Here is a 24186-nt window from a genome sequence, read left to right on the forward strand (position 1 = left end):
TTTTTATTTTTTCATTTTTATTCTTTTTCTTTTTTTTCGAAACGTTTGAATGTTATCCATAAAATACCTGACGTGTAACGAATCACGGCTCTCGTATAAATATTTTTACGTTAACGTTTAATAAATACATATTTCGTTTATCCATTGAGATTCTTTCAAATATCCGAGAAATCATCCGGTTTCGATGAAAAGTGCTGTGACATGAGAACGAGGGATGCATTCTGCAACCCTTTTTCTTATACTTTTGTCTCTCTCTCTCTTCTTTGTTTCCCTTGCCAGAAAAATCTTATCCAAGGTACGTGAAAGAATTCCAAATTCGCTCGATTTTCTCGCGGAATTTTTCTTGAAAGATATGCATTCTACTGGATATATCCTTTTCGAGTTCCAATCCACAAAATTTGATTTCTCTAAAGTTTCGAAAGATTCCCTTGAAATTCGTTATACTTGAAGGATATCGTAGCAGTCTATGAATAATAAAAGGAAAAAAAAAAAAATAAAAAGAAATAAGGAAAAAAAGCTAGCCATCAAGAATTTTACGAGAGAATCAAAAATGTTCGAGTTCGAATTTTGTTACAGACCAAGTAAAAAAAAAAAAAAAAGAGAGAGAGAAAGAGAGAAAAGAAAAGAATACAATTCATTCAATTTCATTCGAAATTATGTTAAAATCATGAACGACGTGAGAACACAGATTTGTCTTCATGAGTATTAAAATCTTCAACGAAAGCTTTACGTAAATCATTCGTTCAGTGTCCTTCCGTATTGGCTATCCAATTCAAACCAAAGACTTTCTCCGTTAACACACACTTTATTCACACTTCCCGATATCGCGGTGACATTTTGCCAAAGTTCATTTGGCAAGCGTTCTCGAGTCTCTTCCGTCCATTCGTACGACGTTTCTCTTCTTCCTCCTCCTCGTCCTCCTCTTTTTTCTTTTTCTTCTTCTTCTTCTTCTTCGTACACGAAACATACTTCGTAACTTCGTAATAAATCTTACACGTCATATTGTGTTTTCCTGCGGACTATGAATATAACTCGATGGATATCTTTTATCTTTTTCTCCCCACCGCTACAAAAATCGACATTATCTATCGAAGAATAGAATCTTGAAGACGAAGAAGGATTAAAATTAATAGGGAATCTCGCTTTTGAGATTCTCTATTAATTTTAATGGAGACATAACTCCAAAACTTGGATTAACAAAAAGAAAAAACAAAAAAAAAAGAAAAGAAAAGAACAACTCCTACAATTTGTTTTCTTCCTCTTGACAAACTATGAAAGGGTATAAGTAAGAGAGAGAAAGATGGTAGAAGTGAAAGATAGACGGAAGAAAAAGCGGGCGGGGTGGAGGGTGAAAGGGGTGGTTATAGAAAATTGTCTTCGTAAGTAAGAGAAAAGGTTAGGAAAAGGGGAGGATGGAAAATCGTTTGAATGAGTAAGAAGAAAGAGCGAAATAGAGATAAAGATGGAAAATTGGGTTCATGAGAGAGACCGAGAGAGAAAGAAAAGAATGGAAAATTGTTTACATGAACAGGAAAAACGAAGAAGGAGATAGAGAAAATTGTTATCGTGAGAGATACAGAGAGAAAAAGGAGAAAGAGAGATAGTTTTTGCGCGAGTAAAAGAAAGAAAGAAAGAAAGAAAGAGTTAAACGGAAAGAAAAAAAAGAAAAGTTACGTTTTCGTAACTTCGTAAAAAGGAAAAATTTTGAAAATCGAAAGATTTCGGAGAATGTCGATCGTCGCTGATGAAGAAATCATAAAATAAGATCGTAAATAGTAATAATACGAAATAGTTGGAATGAGTTAAGGGATTATGGAAAGAGAGTGAATTTATCAAGCTTAAGAGAATAATTTTAATCGTTAAAGGAAATTGCTTGACGGTGACAACAATGGTAATGGCCGACCGATGATATTGTCGATGAGATGAGAATGACGCTAAGAATTTTTGCATAGCAATAGATATCGCGAGAAAAATGAGAAGAGAAGAATGGGAAAAGGTTATGGGGTTGAAAGAAATAATAGAGAAGTACTCTATTGAATTCGGGGGTAGAAAGATTGAAAGCAAGTTGAACGAACGTGCCAGAATAATAATTCATTTCACGTGAACGTTTGTAAGTACGTAACTATGCTCTTGCGGATTTCGTTTCGTACATTTACATACGGTAATACCAGCTGTCGTTGTTATGTTCCATTTGCTTCCTCTATCTACCTATCTATCTACCTATCTATCTGTCTATCTATCTGTCTATCTGTCTATCTATCTATCTATCTATCTATCTATCTATTTATCTATCTATCTATCTATCTATCTATCTATCTGTCTATATATATATATATATATATATATATATATATATATATATATATATATATATATATATGTCTGTCTCTTTCTTCCATTCATCATTTCTCCATTTCTTTCTTTATTCTTTTTTTCTTCTTCTTCTTCTTCTTCTTTTCGTTCTAACTCGATCAAATCCTTTACGTTTACTTATAAAGTTTAGCGAAATAAAACAAATCAAACAAATGTACTAAATAAGAATGCAAAGTCGAAAAAAGAATAGCAGGAATAGAAAAAAAAAAAAAAGAAATCCAGGAAGAAAAGAATACGAAATTGAAACTAATGAATAATTCCTTTCTGCTAAAGAAAAGAAAAAATGAAAAAGAAATTGTAAAAAAGAATATCTTGAAATAATCGATCGAATTTTCGAATGTTCCGATAGGATATTTTCATCGAAATATTCCATAAACGTTTAAATTGTGCGATGGTTCGGATGAATTTCCCGATCACCCGTTACATGACCGACCCCACAAAATCGAAGGTTGCTGAACTCCATGACCCATATATCGGCAAATAGGTCAGAGAATAAGCGACGAAGACAGATCGAGTTCCTCTTCAACTTAAACCTTCTCTTCCCTCTCCCTCCCCTTCTCTCTCTTCTCTACGTACTAGACTTTCCATGTGGAAGACAGAATCCGATCTTCCTGGGCGAGATTCTCTCGCGGGACACATTTTCCGAGCAACATACCACCTTTACAGATACCAAACCAACCCTCGAAAGACTTTCATTCGAGGACTTGGAGTGGGGATAGGTACAGTGTCAGCTACGACCACACCAATTCCTTATTCTTCAATGTTTACACATGTTTTTCGATAATCCTCTAAGTACGAGATTTATTTTTTGTTTTTCTTTCCTTCTTCTTCTTATTTATCTTCTTTCTTCACGTTGAAAGACGAAAAGAAGATCGTGGATAAAGAAGTAAAAAAGTAAAAAGTAAAAAAAAACAAAAACAAATGAAAAGAATGAAGGAAGAAAGAAAGAAAAAGAATATAAAGAAAGAGGAAGAGAATGATACAGAAAAAAATATAGAAAATTTATTCATATAATCATTTAATCGATTTTATACGATTTTCCTGTGTTATTCTTCTCTCTCTCTCTCTCTCTCTCTCTCTTTCTCTCTGCGCGATAAAAGCTCAAATCAAAACTAAAATTAGTATAAACATAGTAGGAAACAAAAAGAAGAGTGAAGAGCTTAACCCCTTTGGAAAATTCGTTCCAACAATGTGACATCCTGATACGATTTGCATACATAAAGGGAGTAATTTCATTTTCGAACGCGACTAACTTCCTTTTCTCCTTTTCTCTATTATACTTCTCTTTCTCTCTTTCTCTCTTTCGAGCTCGCGAAGCTTTGAATTACGATTTACGACCCGCCACCTCTAAAGTTAGCTCGATAATAACGGAAAGCGACCGTAATGCGAACATTATCGCATTCAACTTCTCTTTAACGAAGAAAACCAGGCTCGATCGATTATTTCTATTCTATAAAATTGATTTCAATTTAATAATTTCTATGCAATATTATATTATTGCACTCACATACGAAGCTATTTTTTAATTCAAAATGATTAGAGAAAAAAACGACAAAAGAAAAAAGAAGAATAAACAAAATCGTGTTTTTCTATGATATTTCGAAAATATCCGAAATTTCATTTTCGAGTTAAGCGAAGGAAAATCGTTTTCGTCTAACGTTAATTATATAAAAAAATATTAATTCAATAATAATTTTCTAGCGAACGTTTCCATCCAGAACAATTTTCTATTATATGATTTAAAGAATAATCGAATTATATTCGATAAAATAGATATGAAATATCTCATCGAGATCTGTAAAGATTTTTTCATTTAACAACAATTGCCTAAAAACGAAAAACGATAATTTCCATTTAAACATCGATCCAAAACAAAAAGTTTTATTAAATAATGTAAAAAAAAAGGAAGAAAAGAGAGAAAAGAAGAAAAAATTCTATGAAATTGAAAAATATTAAAAATTTCATTTCGAAGTCTTTAAAGATAGATCGTTTTATTTGATCAATATTTTATTTTACTTTATTGGATCAAACTAAAGAAAATTAATGCCTCCGATAATTTCTACCGAAAATCTATTCAAAAAAAAAAGAAAAAAATGTGTTATATCAAATAATACATACATACATACATACATACATACATACATACATACATATATATATATATATAATAAAAAAAGTGCACATAGATTGTACTGTATAAAATCCCCTTCTCAAAATGAAAAATTTTTCGTTTTAAAAATAATCGTAAAAAAAATCAGTATTTTATCAGTATTAATAATTATCTGTAATAACGTTCCCAAAAGTTTCCCAACGTGTCCGTGCATATTAATTTTTCTTTATCGTTCCAATGATAAAAATCGAAGAAGAAAATAATAAGAGGTAGACGTGAAGGCGCGCTTATTGATAGGAAAATAGAAGTTTGTTGCTATTTGCTGTCTCTCTCTTTCCCTCTATTTCTCTCTCTCTCTCTTTATATCATTCTCTTTCGCAAAGCCGTAAAACGACTTCCGTAGAGCAGCCGTTTGCTATTTATAATGAAAATATTTTCATGACGACGTCCGACGACCACTGCCCACACGTATATCCATCGACGGATATATGTCTGAGCACGCATTTAGCACCTACGTCCATCGATCTCCCAACGCCTCTTCTTTTTTTCATTCTTTATATGTTTTTATTTTTTCTTTTTTTAATTTTTTATTCTTTCTTTTTCTTTTTTTACATTTATCTCCTCCTGTACCACCAACTCTTCCACAAACCCTCCATCTCGTCTCTCTATCTCTCTATCTCTTTTTCTCTTTTTCTCCTTTTTTTTTCTTTTTACTCTTCTCGAAACGATCACCACGTATAATACCGTATATATATTATTATACACAAGAGAGATATACGTGTATGCAAGTGTGTGTTTGCGTGTGTGTACGTATGTATATATATATATATAAAATATATGTAAAGTAAAAAATGCTATATTACAAACTCTTTATCGATCGACTAAACGAACGAATGAACGAACGAACGAACGAACGAACGAACGAACGAACGAACGAAGTCAGAGACCGAATAAAAATAATTTCAATATCGGAAAAAATATATATTTTTTCTTTTTTTTCTTTTCTCGATAATATTGACTTACGTGTATAATTTATATATGGGACAATGTTTTAATCATTAGCTACATAATATTGTCGATAGGGTTTAATCGAATGGTAGAAGGGAAAGAAAAAAAAAAAGAAAGAGAAAAAGAGAGAAAAAAAAAGAAAAGAATAGAAAAGAAGAAAAAAAAAACAATTTGCGTTACGCTATCGCTGGAAAACTTGAGAAAGAAAAACGTTTCTCTTCGTTAAGATTTATTCGAGCTGACCGATAAAAAGGAGATTTTGCACCCACGCGTTAATGGTACGCATTTTTCAAATCCTCCACCCCGCTTTTTTCTTTCCTTTGAATTGTGGACGTTCATATAAAAAATATGCCAAGTACTATAATATCGCGTTATTGATTTCCCTCTTTCTCTCTTTTTTTATCTCTCTTTCAACTTTGCAATAAAGTTTTAATAATATTTTTATTATTATTGTATATTATATATTATAGATAGAATATATTGTCGATAGTACAGTATATAATATTATTAATTTTATATTTAGACTATTTGTTAATATTATTACAATTATAATTATATTATTACTGTATGATATATAATAATATAATAATATAATTATATAATACAACAACAACAAAAACAACAACAATATTAATAACACTATTACTACTACTACTACTACTACTACTACTACTACTACTACTACTACTACTACTACTAATAATAATAATAATAATAATAATAATAATAATAACAACAACAACAATAACAATAATAATAATGTTGATAATAGCAATAAAAGAAGGAAAACAAATATCATATAATCTTATCGTCGAACGAGAAGAAAGATTCGATTGTGAAAACTCGTAGATCTTTCGATCGCGAGTCTCAAGAGGATACTCGTGGAAAAAGCGACGGTGTGTTATCGTAAGAGCAACACGTGAGTCGTCGACGAGCAGCTCGGAACAATAAATTCGCGGATGGACGAACGGAAAGAATGGAGGCCGTCGTTGAAATTGAAAGGAGTTATGGGGGAGAAAGAGAAAGAGAGAGGGGAGTAGAGAAAGAGAGAGAGGGAGCTGGTTTTGGTCCACGTTGGATCAATACCGTCCATATCTACTTCCACTTCCACTCCTGACACTTGCATTTCGTGTTCTTTCTCAACCCGCTTCTGACAGGATTGCATTAAAATCCATTAACCGTATGAGAAAAAAGAAAGAAAAAAAAAAGATATTTGTACGTGCATGTTTGTGTGTATGCATTTACTTGTATAGGTTGATCAACCGGACATCTGGTACTTTTACGTAAAAAAATAAATCAATATTGTGGTATACCATTTTTTTTTTATTATTATTATTATTCTTTGTTAAAAAAGAAATTGACTTTTTTCTTGGAAAAATTATTCTTTTAGCAGATACACACTCATGGCATTTTTATTTTCCAACGATAAACTACCATTTTTGGAGTATATTTATTTCATATCAGGTATATAATATCTTTTTAATATAACCGATAGCGACATTTTTCTTCTTTAGTTTTTTTGTAAATTTTTATAATTATATATAATATATATATATATATAATGTGTGTGTATATATATATAATGTATATATACACAGATGAACGCATACGTATGTACGTGTATCGAAAAAAAAAAAAACACAAAGAGTTTCATATGTACGTAAGAACGTGCCAAGTAAATTTATCGAAAATTCACGTATCTCTATGATTTCCATTCAACTCCATATCGTTCGTCTCTTCTAGAAACGTATTTTCAAAACGAACTACTACGTTCTCGACAGTGAAAATCCATCGAGACTCGATTACATCGCCGAGTAATAAAAGAAAACGCGATTCTTTCCTCGAATGCAGACTTGAATCGCATTGTTTGCAAATCGAACGTGAAAAGTTTTCTCTGTTTGTTTATCCCTTACTCTTTCGCTCTCACTCTCCCTTTCTGTCTTTTTCTAACTCTCTCTTTCCTCCTCTTTTGGAAAAAATAAAAACACACGTGCCATCATCGAAACATTTTTGTTATTTATAAAAAGCCACTTTAAAACATTCTAATGGATTTTTCAAAATCGTCAAAAATAATTATAAAAAATAATCACAAGAAATAATGACAACAAAACCTTGATACTCTTGGTAATTATTTTTCAAGAAAGAAACAAAAAGAAAAAAGAAATTCTGATTGCTCTCTTCGAAATGATTTTCCTTTCTTTTCTTTTCTTTTTTCTTAAAGATTACTCGATTCTAAATTATAAAAAAAAAAAAAAACAGAAAAAAACAAACAAATTACAGACTCTAATACTAATAATATTTTTTACATTATCAAATTCGACAGTATCGTATTCCATTATTTTTTAATAACTATTAGAGACTCGTAACACCTTTATACGTCATAAGAAAAAAATTAAAATATATTATCACGAGAAGCGTCCTTACGTCTATTTAACAAGAAAGCAACAGTAAATTTCACGATCCTAGTTACGAGGTTTGGTCAGTCTTTTGGAATCGGTCCAGGAGTACGTCAAGACGGATTCTGACGCCAGCATCAATGAAAGAACGAAACAGAGAAAGAGAAAGAGTTAGAGAGAGAGAGAGAGAGAGAGAGAGAGAGAGTGTCTTCGGTCGACAAATTATATCTCTGTAGGCCTCTGAACTAAAAATAACATGCGTGTCTTAACGTCGTAACAATTTTCACCGAAACCCCTTCAAAATAGCTTCCTAGTCCTAACTTAAAAAATCGATTCAAATCTCGTTCGTACGAGCGAATAATATATCAATTAGAAAGAAAAAAAAATCTAAGAGTTCGTATGACATATGTATGATAGAATAATTATTATAAATAAACTGACGTTTAGTTTAATAATTTTCTTTTAGTTAAGTTTCATTTAATTAATAAGTTTCTTCATACTTTTTGTGCTATTATTACTATTACTATTACTACTACTACTAGTACTACTACCACTATTATTGCCACTACACTTGCAATCTCGTAAGACACAAAAGGATTCTTTTCTTTGAAAATCTTTCATCCGAAAGAGCAATGTTCGAACGGGTAACCTTCTGAACTTATTGAAGTCCATCGAATTATTTCTTATAGTCGATTATCATGATCGCAATTGAATCGATCCTACCTGATCTATGTTGTCGGCGATCACGTATAATATTTTCTCAATCATCGATGAAAGATATAAGAAATTTTCATTTTTTTTAAATTTCTGATTTTCTTTGTATCAAATTTCTTTGCCGTATTATTGTTACAACGTACACACATATACTCAGTAACATATGTAAACATCTACACTCGCCGAGGATTTATAATATTAAGAAGAAAAGTTCTTCGTGCGCTCGTACTTATAGTTACATCAGAATCTACATACGCGTGTACATGTGTATGTGTACACATAAATGTCCGCAAGAGATAGACATATCTGTATACTTATAAACCATTCTCTCTCGAACGTTTCTTACATTATTCAAACATTATACTGCATTACACATTGACCGGAACTTGGAGCTTGCACGTGAAAGAAAATTGCAAGTCGCATCGTTTCCCTCACGTGAATGAATCGACCTACAGGTTCTTTCACAGTGGAATGAAAAGCGATTGATGATGAAATAATTCGAAAAGAAATAAGAAAAAAAATATAACGATCAATTTTTTTATCTCGTTGATTACATTCTTTACTGATAAATCTAGAATTAATTATTCTAGCTACAATCGTTTTTAGTTATTTCCTACATTTTTTTTTCTTTTTATATACCCATTAATTAGCGAACGGAATTAAAAAAAAATTCAATTATCTCGTTAATTTCATTCTTTACCGATATATCTTACGATTAATTATTTTAATTGTAATTATTTGCAAATATTTTATCTCTCTCTCTATCTTTTTTTTTTTGATATCTATATATTAAATCGAGTGTATCAACTCAATACTTTCAACAAACTCAATACTTTCATTAATTTCGTTTTTCACTGATATCTTTAGAATCAATTATTTATTTATATTATATATATATATATATATATATATATATATATATATATAAAATTTGTATGTAGAATTAAAGAAATGAATCAATCCGATTGCTACCTTTAACTATAAGACGAGATCCCTTGTGGTAGGTAAGAGGTAAACGAAGAAGAATCGAATAGTAAGGACAAAGGCAAAGCACAATTTCCTTGATAATCGTCGTGAAGACATACCGTTTGCGACGTGAAAAATTGATGGGATCGTGCGAGAAAGTCTTTGCGTTTTCTTCGTATCAAAGCGAGAGAAAGAGAGATAGAAAGAGATATATAACGGATCCATAGAATAAGACAGAGGATGCCGGCAACGCATGTGAATGAAAAAAAAAGTATATGACCTAGAGTTGAATAACCGAGAGTCATCCACTTCTTTCTTATCGTATTTTGTTTTTCTAACACTAAAATGAACTAACTTAAAGAAAATGTTTTTATTGGATTTGGTCAATGAGTAATGTCAAAATTTTTAATTTGGTATATATTGTTAAATAAACAATAATTATATTGTTTACTGATCTTATTATTTTATATCTCATTTTATATATCAAACAAAGTACACGTTAGTATTTTTCAATGAAATTACTAACATTATATATCGTGGATGTATTTAAATCCTGTTGTTATTGTTTTATTCAAATATAAAATACTGAAAATTCCAATACTTATTAATTATTTGTTAACCCAATTTTATACTGTTGTTACAGCAATAAATTGCTTGTTTAAATGTTGGAGATTTATTAAGATATAAATAATTCAATATTTTGACAATATCTATTGACCGACAAAATACTTCTTTCACAACTTTGTTTCTAAGCGGTAAAAATTCTTAGAAATTTTTTCATGAGTCACGTTCAACGTACTCGTTAACGTAATCGATCGAGTTCGAGGTAATCAAAAACGATATCGTTAGTGAAACGATTGAACTTTATTATACATATCTGATGTATTAATGAAAAATGTTCTTTCTAGTAGGCTTCATGCAAATTTTGATTATCGTTAGATCTCTGTAATGCAAAATGTCTAAGTTGAGAATGGCACACGAGAACCGAGTGTTATCGTTCTCTATCCATAATTTATAGTTCTACATAATAGAAGAAAAAAAAAGGAAAAAAAAAGAAAAAAAAATACGAAAGAGAGAAAGACAAAGACAGACAGATAAAGAAATAGAGAGATAAAAGAAATGTTTAGTCATCGGTCATAACCAACGTAATTTCCCACAAATAATCGATATTTAACGAAGTTTTCTTTGCAAAAAGAAGACAACAAACTCAATTAACCTTTTAGATGCCATAACCTTTTAGAACGCATTAACGCGTTCTGCATTATTGTGTATGTAATGTCATTTTATAGAGAGAAAAAAATTTTATACATGCTCTGGTTTGAACTTCGATTAATTGATATAATAATAATAATAATAATAATAATAATAATAATAATAATAATAATAAATTATATAGTAATAATATACTAATATATTATATAAATTGTATATATATAAACAATATATATATATATATATATATATATATATATATATATGTACGTATTATATATTTGAATAATGAACAAATATCCTTCTCTTTGACAAGGATAAATTCGAACTCGTTAGTTTACTCGTACTTCCGAACTTACTACTATTTCATTCGTGAAATTGAAGAAAATATCAGGTTCCTTCAGATGGCCCTTTGAGTTCTCAAACTATACTTCGTCTTCGTCTTCGTCGTCATCTTCGTCGTCGTCGTCGTCGTCGTCGTTCGATCTGACTCACGTTAAGCTTGTGATATACTTCTGTGTACGTTCAATAAGTCGAGTGAATGATGTTTACCTCTTAAAGGAAATTACAGGAAACCTACAAATCGATTTACTTTCGTCGTTAATAAGAAATAAACCGGATATCGACGACATATAACTCGCACTTTCTAAATTTACAAATTGTTTTTTTGATTATTTCATTTTCGCTTGTTTCTTTTTTTTCTATAATACTCTATTTATTTAAGTTTAGTTCCTTTCAATGTTTAAAATTAATTATTAGATACAAAGGATTATTATTATTATTATTATTATTATTATTGTTATTATTATTATCATTATCATTCTATTCACATTTTTCTTTCATAATATTCTATTTATTTACGTTGTCAAGATTTTCATTGATCGATATTAATTATCAAACACAAACGACATGCGCCATTCACTACGCCACTAAATGTGAATTTTCACATTACCAGAATAACAAATTTATTATTTTCATCGATGAAATAATACCAACAGAATCAACATTGTCGATCATAATTAATTAGTAGGAACAGAAAATACGTCGATTACATTGAAATATGAATTTTAGATTTACGAAGGTTTACGAAAAAAACGAAAACAAAACAAAATAAAATGAGAACAAAACCAAACGAAACAAAACGAAAATAAAAGCAATAAACAAAAAAGGAAAGAAAAATGGGCTAGAAGAAATTAATTTCGAAAGTTCGAGGGAAACAACTACAAGCTGCACTAATAACCAATAAACGATATACGTGTTCGTTCTACCAAGAGTAATTAACGTTTTTATCCTCGGATCGATAATAAATAAGCTAATTAATTCGTCTTATTGCGCTTTGTTTTAACGTCAAGGAGAAATCTTTTCTTTTTTTCTTTTTTTTTTTTGGAATAGCGAGGGTGTGGATTTTTCTTTTTGGTTTCGTCGTTTCTTTTATCCGCTTTTTTTTCTTTTTATCGTACCACCATCTTCTCTAACGAGTCTCTGTTTCTGTTTTTCTAATGACGATAGAAATCTAGTTGGAGATAGAGAGAATTAGAGCCGAAAGCGTTCGGAGCTTGAAAATAAATTTCTTAGAATCGAGCTCGTACTAGAGAGATCGGGTCGATTACTTTAGGGGGAAAGGCTTATGTTCGCCGAAGACGACCGGTAACAGCTCGTTAGATTCAAGAAGAGAGATAGTTAGAGTTTCTCGAAGAACACTTACACTACTTGGCCTCTTATACGATTATACAATAACTTTAACATTAAGATCACTGATTATTTCAAAATCACTAAATTATTTCAAATGTTTTCTTTCACGATTGCTCTGATTAATTGTTATCAAAAAAATTATTAACTAAAACAGCTGAAAGCCGTATTTTCTTCTACTTTTTTTTCTTTTGTTAAATATTATGCTACGAATTTCACAATGAATACGTGTACGTGCTTAAATTACTGACGTTATCAGCTCTAAATTTTAAAGACGCAAAAGATTGAAAGAAATGTAAGATCGATGATAATGTATATATGATAATAATAAAAAAAATGAAATATTAAAAAATAAATATATTTTATTCACTAAAAGCTAACGAATTTTACATTTATACGATTAACCGTGCAAACGTAAAATTATTTTATTAACAATTATTACGAAATGATAATAACTAAAAAAGTTATTCTTTTATCTTTTTTTTTTTTGATTTAGATATTATTGCAAAATTAAATGAATCTCTCACAGACACAAAGACACACACAGACAAAATTAAAAAAAATATTTGAGATTTATAGAATCGCTTGATTCATAGTTGTAATATAAAAATGTTATATCAAAAATATTGTTCTTTATATTTACATATTATCATAGAATGAAGCTATTCAAAAATATTAACTATCTATTACCTTCAACTACTTGTTGAACTAAAAAATGTTGCAAAATATAAAGAGATAGTTGTAAGGAATTAAGAACAAAGCTCGATGAAACCATACAAGTTAATCTTCTTTCATTCTAAGATGTAAGTTAACTTAGTCGAAAAATTTATACGACGATTTTTACGTAGAATTAAAGCTCTTGACGGCTACGTTTTTTTTTTAAACGAAGAAGATATAAGAATCTTTACGATCGCATTTGTTCTTCCACATATTTCTTTTCTCTTTATAGAACAATAAAAATAAAAAAAGAAATAAATGAATAAATAAATATATAAATAAATAAATAATAATAATTATAAATACATATTTAAAACACAGATCTACTCTCACTCAAACCTTATCGGAAACCTTGGAAAAACCAATATTCTGCTTCGTACGAAAAGAAAATGTCCTTCATTTTTCACAAACGAAAGAGGGAAAGTAGGGTGAGAAAAAGAAGGGGAGAAAGAGAGAAAGAGTGAGAGAGATGAAAGAGAGTTCCTTAACGCGTTAATCCTCGACAAAAAAACGTTTCCTTCTGACGTTAAAGAGCTCACTTTCAAAAAGACGGACGTGTTCAGCTAAAAGACCACCCTACCGTTATACCGTTAAGTACCAAACGTCAAGGTCGTGAAAGTACTTGAAAATAGGTCACGTTAAACGCGCACCTTTCTGCGTTTGCTACTAACCCATGATTTCGAGAAGGAGAACTTGAGAAGAATAATAACAAGTCATTTTCGAAGTTACTCAACAATTACTGAAAGACCACCAAAAAGAAACAAAGGGAAAGAGAAAGGAAAAGAGAGATAGGGGTAAAGATAGAGAAAAAGAGAGAGAACTGCAAAATTAACTCTATAAAGAGTTACCATAGAAATTGATAAATACAAAAACATAAATAAATACGAGAAATTTGGCAAATAAGGGATTTATCCTTTAAATGAAAGAAAGAGAGAGAGAGAGAGAGAGAGAGAGAGAGAGAGAGAGAGATTATTTAATCTGCAAGAGCAATCATAGAAATCGATAAATAAAACAAATATGATTCAAATCAATATTAATTTTTATTACTTACACGCTGTATAAATAAAAAAAAAATAAAAGATCCAGTGAACGAGAAAAAGAAAGATTAATTAATCTGACGAAAGCAATCATAAAAATCGATAAATAATAAATATAATTCAAATCAATATTAACTTTTGTTAATAATACACAGTATGAATAACTAAAATAAAAGATGCAATGAACGAGGGAAAAACAAAAAGAAAGAGAGAGAGAGAGAGAGATAATGCTACAAATTAATCTTCGAAAGCTATCGTATCAATTAAAAGAATAAATAGATATACACATATGTATACGTATTGATATATGTGTGTGTGTGTACGCGCAATATATAACTCTAACTATTTTTATTATTATTACATCGTCCAAAAATAATCATTATAACAATTCTTTAAATTTTTCGAGGCAGTCAAAAAAGAAAAAATTTCTAATGGCATGAAATTTCATGATTGATTTTTAAAAAGTTTGAAGAATATAGAAAAAAAAGAAAAAAGAAAAAGAAATAAATAAAATATGCAAAGTAATAGGTGTGTGTGTGTGTGTGTTTGTGAGAAAGAGAGAGAGAGAGAGAGAGAGGGAGGGAGAGAGAGAGAGAGAGAACAAAACGCCAAAAGAAAAGAAAAAGAGAAATAAAAAGAAAGGAAAAGAAGAAACAAGAAGAAAATATGCAGTTCGAGCGAATCACGAGGATGGGCCGACGTAGTTCACGAACTTGACCTTCGCTTCGCAACGAACACATACGTATCTACACCCACACCCACACCCACACTCACACCCACATACACGTACACGCTCACTCACACACATATAACACACAAAGAGGACAGACAGACAGACACACACATACATACGTATACGAGAGGGTTGTTCTCCCCCTCCTTCGATCGAATCTCCGCACACGCTGGAAATTCCCTCGAAAAGAAGGTTAGCAGGGCCTCCTCCTAGCCTATATGTAACGTACTACATATGTATGTGTGACCATATATTTATATACACATATATACATGTACATGTAGATATGTAAATTATGTATGTGTGTAGGTGCTCGCGATACCGCATTAACCAAATACAAATTTTCTCTCTCTCTTTTACTTTCTTTATCTTTCTCGTTTCGTTTTTCTCTCTAATCATTTTCGTCTTCGTTGCGTGTCAAAGAAGGATCCAAAGAAAGAAAGGAAGCATGGTATTCCGAAAACTCGCGTAATCCGTCTTCGAATAACGAGGCACGACATTACTACGATCGATTCAAACACGATTCAACGAATCCCCCGCGTGACTCATCTCGATCCGTACGAGCTAACTGACACGATCGCTTTCTCTCTCTCTCTCTCTCTCTCTCTCTCTCTTTCTTTCTTTCTTTCTAACTCTCTTTCTCTTTCTCTTTCTCTTTCTCGACATGATGACCTTCACGGATAAAGGCCATACATCGCGAGCTACGTGGATGATCATCGGTAATCCGAGAACAGGCCTGGCCGATTCACGGTCACCTTGAACGTGAAATTCAATCTGATATCCTTGTTTCCGTATTTCTATATATATTTTCCATTTATTTATATATTTACATTTATATATATATATATGTATAAACACGTGTGTGTGTGTGTGTGTATATATATATGTATGTATAGAATTATGGAGAATTCCAGAGGGAAAGTTTTGCAACGACGAGGTAATTTTTATTTCCATTTCTATTTTCATTTTCATTTTTATTATGTTTTTTAATTTAGAATATTCTTTTATGCGAGTGCGAACAATTTTTGCTTTTATCTTATATAATATCTTAGAAATATTTTTAACGACGCGACTCATATCTTTTTTTCTCTTTTTATTTTTTATTTTTATTATATACATATATATATATATTAAATATAATGAATATAAAACTATTAAAAAAATAATTTTTTTGTCGAAAAAATAATGAGATTATTATGATCGAGATATAACGAGATTTATGATTTTATGTCCTTTTTTTTTCATTCCACCTTTTCTCTCTATTCTTTTTATCGTCAAGCAATTCTTTCTTATCCTTTCTCAAGAACGAAGAACGTATCGATCTTATTATTAAATTTTCTCGAGTCGAAATACGAATCGTACCGAATTAGTCAGGATTTAGGTTAAATTGTATTTTCTTTTTTACTTTCTTTTTTCTTTCTTTCCTTCCTTCCTTCCTTCTTTCTCTTTTATTTTTTAAGAACCACCCATCTCCCTTTCGCAATGAGAACGTCGTGAGCGTGAGCGGCAAAATTTCCGTAGGCCTTGGCCTCAGCATAAGCAACGTGGTATGGAACGTCGCTTGGTATGACTTTGAAATTTCTGGATAGATCTGATGAGAGAGAGAGAGAGAGAGAGAGAGAGGGAGAGAGAGAGAGAGAGCTCTCGGAAATCCTGTTCGTATTATTAAGGGATGAATCATAAATTTCACCGGGCATTATGGTAATAACAGTGTTTAACAATGTTCTCGCGAAAATCAATTCTATTCTTCAAACATTTATAACGACATCGTTCTCCTTCATTCATAATGAAAGTATCTACGACATTTTTTTACGCGAGAAAAATGAAGATGAGAATAAAGTGTTGTGATATGTGACGGATGAACGATGAAAAGAAAAAGAAAATAAAAGAAGAAATTATTATGTTAGAAGGAGAATATCTTCTACGAGAAATTATTTTCCGTAATACGATCTTTTGTCGACGGAACAATAAAACAAAATTAACACTTCAAAATCCAATTTATTGCTTTTCTTTTCCTTCGTTCTTTTTCTTCGCGTCTAAACAAAAATTATATAATATGACACTTGTGCTTATGTATCTTCAGAAATTTATTGTAAAAAATAGGACGTATTATTTGTAGTATTCTATAATATTATTGAAAACATTTATATCGTATTTCTCGAAATCTATGCTTAGAATAAAATATTTATAATTTCTTTTTAAAATGATATAGATTTAAAGAAATTTAGAATATATTGTAATTTATATTTTATTTCTAGCGAACATTAATGTTTGAATATAAACTAACAATTTTTCCTAAACAACTGAAATAAAAGTCAAACTTTTAATAATACACATACACGACTATGAGAGTATAATCTCATAGTCGTAGAAAGTTAACAAAAAAATAAGAAGAAAAAAAGAACGTGTCATTCTACAAAATTATCTTGTAAAATTTCTCTTTTCTAAAAACTTTGAGATCCGTCGAGAGAGAAGAGAGAGAAAAAAAGAATAACTTCAAATCAACATAAAAGAAGAAACCGCGTTAATATATACAATAATTATACATTAAAAAAATTTTATATATACTAACAAAATATTAACAATTATTTCACTTTATCGTTATAAAATCATTTGTTAATTCGCGTACTTTTAATATATTTTTTTTTAAATCTGAATTATATATTGATGATACTGCTATAAAAGAAAAAAAAATAAATAAAAATAAAAATATCTAACATAATTCCTCTATTACAAAATTATATTGTAAAACACGAAAACGATTTGCTTGTAGTGGGTTATAAACTCGTAAAGATGTTAAATGTAATCCCTTAGTTCCTACGACATTGCCATGCTCGGATAATATAATGTCTGACCAAGTTAACTCGTTACTACTGAAGTAGGGTCAACGTGTGGCTGACTGTAACGCAGTCACATCACTTGCACTACACGAGAGCAGCTTCGTCTGACTTGCTGCTGACTCACACCACTCGCCGCAGTGATAATTATATACCGCGTGTCCTTAAAACCTAAGTATAATGTTTCCATCACGTCATGGACAAGAAAATCATGTAAACGTTAAAATTATAAACGATGGCAATTAAAACGGGTGCAACCATGTTCGATGATTAAAGAAAATGATATATCTACGTATGTACGTACGAATGTATATATGTATTCATGTATATATGTATTTTACTTTTCTCTTCTCGGACGTTTAAAAATAGAAACGACACAAGTTTCTAAATTCGATCTGTGTTAATTATAACGAAGGAGTAGTCGGAAAAAATTCTTTTTTTCCTTTCTCTCTCTCTCTCTCTCTTTCTCTATCTATCTATCTATCTATCTATCTATCTATCTTTCTCTTTTTCCTCATGTGAAAGGTGAACAGGTCGTACGTTTATCGAACGCATTCCAACGATTCTCGTTCTCTATGCAAAGGCGTGGTATGATTTTTATCTGAAATAAAAAAGAAAAAAGAAAAGAAAATAATAACAAAAAAAAAATAAAAAAATATATATACATAATAAGAAAGAATCGTGATTCTGCGAATTAGTAGGTAGGATAAGGCCAAGGTACAACGTGTGTGCCCGTGAAAGGCCGAACTTGGCACGAACATCGAACTTTCTCACTGAGAAATCACTGATTGTGACTGGAGTTAATCAATTCCAGAATATATAATACGATGCACTGTCGAAATGATGTACGAAAAGGATATAAATAAATGTATATAAAAAAGATACTATCAGAGAAACGGACAGTCGACGAAAAAAGAAAAAGAGTAAGATAAATTAAAATAAAATAAAATAAAACAAAATTAAACAAAATTAAAGAAAAAGAAAAAACGAAGGAGGAAAGAAAGAAAAACGAGAGTCAAATGTAATAAAATATTAATAATAATAATAACTAAATAAACAATTCTTTGTCATATATACATATATATATATATATATATATATATATATATATATAAAAGTAAAAAAAAAAATTAAAAAAGAATTGCACGCATTAATTTCGCATAGTACTGTGGTACTACAAGTGAAACGGAAAATCGTATAAATATCGCAAGACGTCACGCGAGTTACAACGCTAAAGGGAAAAAATCCTTGCTCCAGTGAAAGTACTATAGCAGGGTGCTATTCAAAAATAACACACCTGCATACTATAGCCTTGATCCTGTGCACGCAACGCGAGCCAACATGTAACACATACCTAACGAACATACATACATGCATTTATAGACAGATATACGTATATGTAATGTAAGAAGTCAGGATACGCAGTACGACACACATACATACTTATACATATACACACAATGTAAGAAATCGGACGCAGAACGACACACGTTTTCTTTCTTAAACATACATTGTCATACACTCACAGTCTCTCTCTTTCTGTCTCTCTTTCTCTCTCTCTCTCTCGCTTTAGTAGTAGACAGAAACCAAGCGACAGCATAATGTTACTAGCGATTTATGGTTGTGGTTAGAAGGGTGCCGTGCGATTTACGATCAAGTTTGCATTTCTCCTTCTGTGTATTCTCTCTCTCTCTCTCTCTCTCTCTCTCTCTCTCTCTCTCTCTCTCTCTCTCTCTCTCTCTCTCTCTCTATTTTCTTTTTCTCTCTATTTTCTTTTTCTCTTTTTGCAATCTCAACAAAAAGTAAGACGTTCGAGTCCGTTTTTGTTTAATCGCAAAAATTCGATCATACTCTGACGAATCGATAATTCGTTATATCAATAATTTCGAGAAATTCGAAAGTCATGGGAGATGAAAATAATATGACAAAAATAATACAAAATAAATACAAGGAAATACAAGTTCATGGATTAATGGTACGGTTAAAATGGTAGTATATCTAGCGATATATTTTTTCTGTGCGATTTAACGACGACGTGAAAAAAAAGAAAAAGAGAAAAAAATCATGGAAAAGAGAAAAAAAGGAAAACGCGCGTAACGTCAACTTCGCAACGATAATTTCGCTACGCTACGACAGAAATGATTCCAATAAATGATATCACGTTTTTTGCGAAGTATCATTCAGGAAACTATATATTATTAATAATATTTGCTATGCAAAAGTTTTTATATATATATATATATATATATATATATATATAATATATATATATGTGTGTATGTGTGTTAGTTTGGTCAATAAATAATATCACAAATTCCAATATTTTTACATCTGCATAAATAAACAACACTGCATTGAATAATATAGTCCTGATACAATACTATTATACACTATAGTATAGTATTGTTTATTTACATATACATATACTACAAATTCCCTCATTACTTATTCACCAATTCATATATATATATATATATGAATATTATCTAGTAGGAATATATAATATATATAATTTTATAACAAAAAAAAAAAAAAAGAGGAAAAGAAAAAACCAAAACCACACAACACGTCGGTATAAAGACCTATCAGAAACATATATAAATTCTTTATTATAAGTAAACGATCGCTATATAAACGACTAACTAAAGATAAATTTTCCCTAGACGACTACACTTAGGGAAATTTCAAGGATCAAGGGGAATACTCCTGGTGATAACCGTGCTGGTAACATTCGGTTTTGCATTTCTGTCAGGTGATACCTGGAGAAGAGTATATCTCTCTCGCTCCTTCTCCTCGTTACCTTTCTCCTCCTCTCTCTGTTTTATATACAGACTGTGTGAAAGAAAGAGAGAGAGAGCGAATTTATCCTCTCTGCGACTCCTGCGCGTCTATGCTCCTGAAGAAGAGGAAGGGGTAGTAGCTGGAAGTAGAGAGGGTAGTATAGCCAAAGAGAGAGAGAGAGAGAGAGAGAGAGAGAGAGAGAGAGTGAGTAGGATAGAGAGGAGGTTGAAAGGGTGAGGTGGTGAGGAGGCTGAACCATAAAAGTAGGGCAGTAGTGCGGTAGAGCAATCAATAGAGGCTGAATCATGGCGGAGAGGAGGGAAGTAGGACGAGGGATATGGAAAGAGAGAGGGGGGGGGGGGGGGGGAAAGGATGGTAAAAGCCGTCGTGGAAATTCGGGCTTGTGGGTGGAACATCGAAAAAGTCGAATGACAAACTGAGAGAGAGAATGAAAGAGAGAGGTAAAGAAAGATAGAGAGAGAAAGAGGTATACGTTCCTTCGGAAAACTCGTATCGATCGAAGAGACAATCAACGACTTTCCCTAGTCCATGTTTCTTCATACTCTTTCGATTCTCGATTTTTATTCGAGATATAAAAGCCCGCGTGTTTACAACTACTAAGAATTTTCTTCACTGATCGATGATCCTATTCGGCTACTATAATGTATTATATATTTTTAATAATAATAATAATAATAATAATAATAATAATAATAATAATAATAATAATGTTATACCTATAATGTTCATAACAAAGGAAAACGATGAAAATAAATCGTTGAACTTATCACCTAACCTCAAAGTATTTGATTATTAGATATTAAAAAAAAAAAAAAAAGAAAAAAAAACAGAAAAAAAAAAAAATGCTTGCACTTGTAACAACACCGTTTAAAGCAAACATTATTAAGGATTGATAATAAGTTTGTTAGGCAGGTTGCATACGTTAAATATTTTGTAAATAATTATGATTGCAAGAGACAAGTCTTAAGTGAGCCTAGACAGGCGTCACTTTCGTTTAATAATAAATTAAGAAAATTCTCTATAGTGTGTGTCTGTCTGTTGACGACGACGAAGAAAGAAGATACTACGTTCGTTCGCTCGATCGATCTTTCGAAGACTTTGATGTCCTTCGATGACTCGAAAAAAGAATATAAAAGAAAAAAGAAAACAATCTTATTCGAGCTTATCGTCGTTCAAGTCATCCGTGAAAATCCTAATTTTAAGAAAAGCTATCGATCCGTTTCATGGCGGACAATACCAATTACCGAAATGACTTCGAGTGATCAGATTCGGATAATATCCTTGATAAACTACAGGCGGTTCCTACCATCGATATGCTTTAACTAAAATTAGACGATTTTCGATCGGTCGATGGTCGTTTTCAACATTACCGTTCACGGCAATGAAGATACGAAAAACGAGCTAAAATGGTAATTGGTTATCTATCTATCTCTATCTCTATCTCTATCTCTATCTCTATCTCTAATTCTAATTTTATCTTTATCTTTATCTGTATCTCCCTTTCTGTATTTTATTATAATATCACGTAGTGCAGTCATCTTGAAAATGAATTGCAATGAGAAAAAAAAGAAGAGTAATATTTCGTTAAATAAAATCTAATCGAAAATATATCGTTCATTTTATCACAAATATGAGAGGTTATATTATATATACGTATATTATATATGTAGATATACGTGTGTATATATATATATATATGTATATACATATATACATATATATTATACCTATGCACGTATACAATTTCGAAATTTCCATTGGGGAATACTCTCTCCACCTCGTTTTTTCCACCTCGACGAAAAAATGGAGGGAAAAGAAAAACAAAAAGGAAGGAAAACAAAACGGAGAAAAAGAAAAAAAAAAGAAAAAGAACAGTAGACAAAAGAATGGAGTGTAAATATTCGAAGCAATGCAAGAACGGAAATGAGATGTAAATCGCGACACGTAACGAAGCACACAGAAAGTATGGAAAATTCGGGCATCTATAAATATTACGAGCGTCCATTGCACGTTTCATCGTTCGGAAAAAATACATACGAATTAAAAATTGAACGTTACCATCGGACCATGGATTTTAAAGATGAAACGAAATCTAACTGGATGCTCGACCGAGCACGTTGACCGTATATTATATATACACGTGTGTGTATATATACATATTACATATATATATATATATATATATATATATATATATATATATGACCCATTCTTTCGTACGAATACATTGAACATACAATGTATGACAAGTTATACGTATATCATGCATGTATATATTTACATATGTACATACGCGTGTATTAAATATATATATACTACGTATGTACCTGTCACGCACGATCGACGCATGCTATACGTGAAATAATTCGTAGTCACGCGCTATGAGTTTCGAGGTTATGATCGATCGGTTAAATTCGTTCGACGGAGGAAACAAAGAAATGCGAGTAGAATCTAAAGTACATATGCGTATATATGTATGTGTGTGTTGTGTATGTATACATATATATATACATATCAGAGAAAGAGAGATATTTTGATAGCCATAATGATACTCAAGGTATTGTTCGAACATATCAACAGCTCGCGCACCTTCGAATTCTTCGTCGAAATAACATTTACACAAAATTCAAGAGAGAGACACCTAGTGGACTCCGTGAAACATTTCTTTTTCTCTCTCTCTCTCTCTCTCTCTCTCTCTCTATCTATCTCTATCTTTATCTCTATCTTTATCACTATCTTGCTCGCTCTCTCATTCTGTGGTATATAATCCAAGGAACGTAAGGAAATAAAAAAAAAAAGAAAAGAATCACTCGCTCGATTCAATAACAACGATTGACGTAACACGTCCGAAACGTAATTATTTGTCGCAAGAGGAAAAATAATTTTTCTCTTTAGAGACAGTACTCACCCGATTTCTAAATATACCCACACCAAAACTCCACCATTTCACCGATTTTCACCGCACTCCCGGCCGTGTATATTGTTGTCCTTTGCCTTTTTTTTTAAACACACACACGACCGACCCGTGGCTCTATCTATCGTTGAATGCGCTCGCAGCACAACCTCGACGTCAGATGGCGATGGCGAGATTAACGTGCGACGGTGGCGCCATTCTCTAGCGCTCAATTAGATCGGCGGCAAAATTTAAATTTCCTCGAACTCTATATCGCCTTTGTTAAGATCGCTCACGCGACATCCATTAGTTTTATTTTTAACAAAATAAACTATAGGTTCTTTTTATGTTTTCCTGGGTTTTCTTTTTTGGTATCTTTTTCTTTGTTTTTGGCTTTTTTTTATAAAGAACATAAGATTATTTATTGGATATCAAGTTTTACAAATATTATCACACACTTGTTATGAATGTTCATTAGGGATGGCTGTCTTAAGATATATCGTACAAATATAATAATTATATTCAATAATGGCTATATATATATATATATAATATATATAATATATAATATATATATATACGTGTGTATATATAATATGTATAAATACTTAATTACCTTACAAAGTGGCAGTGCCTTACCTACGTATGTATGTACATTCATAGAAACGAAATAAAATAAAATAAAATAAAATATGATAT

General features: G+C 31.1%; 1 protein-coding gene across 1 annotated transcript in view; it reads right to left on the reverse strand.

Annotated features, from left to right (window-relative positions):
• The window catches only part of LOC127062315 (R3H domain-containing protein 1-like), a 51693-nt gene extending 28050 nt beyond the window's left edge, over window positions 1-23643 (reverse strand). The window contains exon 1 of the mRNA XM_050990338.1: window positions 23503-23643. The gene's annotated coding sequence lies outside the window, so the exon portion shown is untranslated. The remainder of the gene's footprint in view (window positions 1-23502) is intronic.
• Window positions 23644-24186: the final 543 nt, after the last annotated feature.

This window comes from Vespula vulgaris, chromosome 1, assembly GCF_905475345.1.
Source record: "Vespula vulgaris chromosome 1, iyVesVulg1.1, whole genome shotgun sequence".
In the NCBI taxonomy this organism is placed as follows: domain Eukaryota; kingdom Metazoa; phylum Arthropoda; class Insecta; order Hymenoptera; family Vespidae; genus Vespula; species Vespula vulgaris.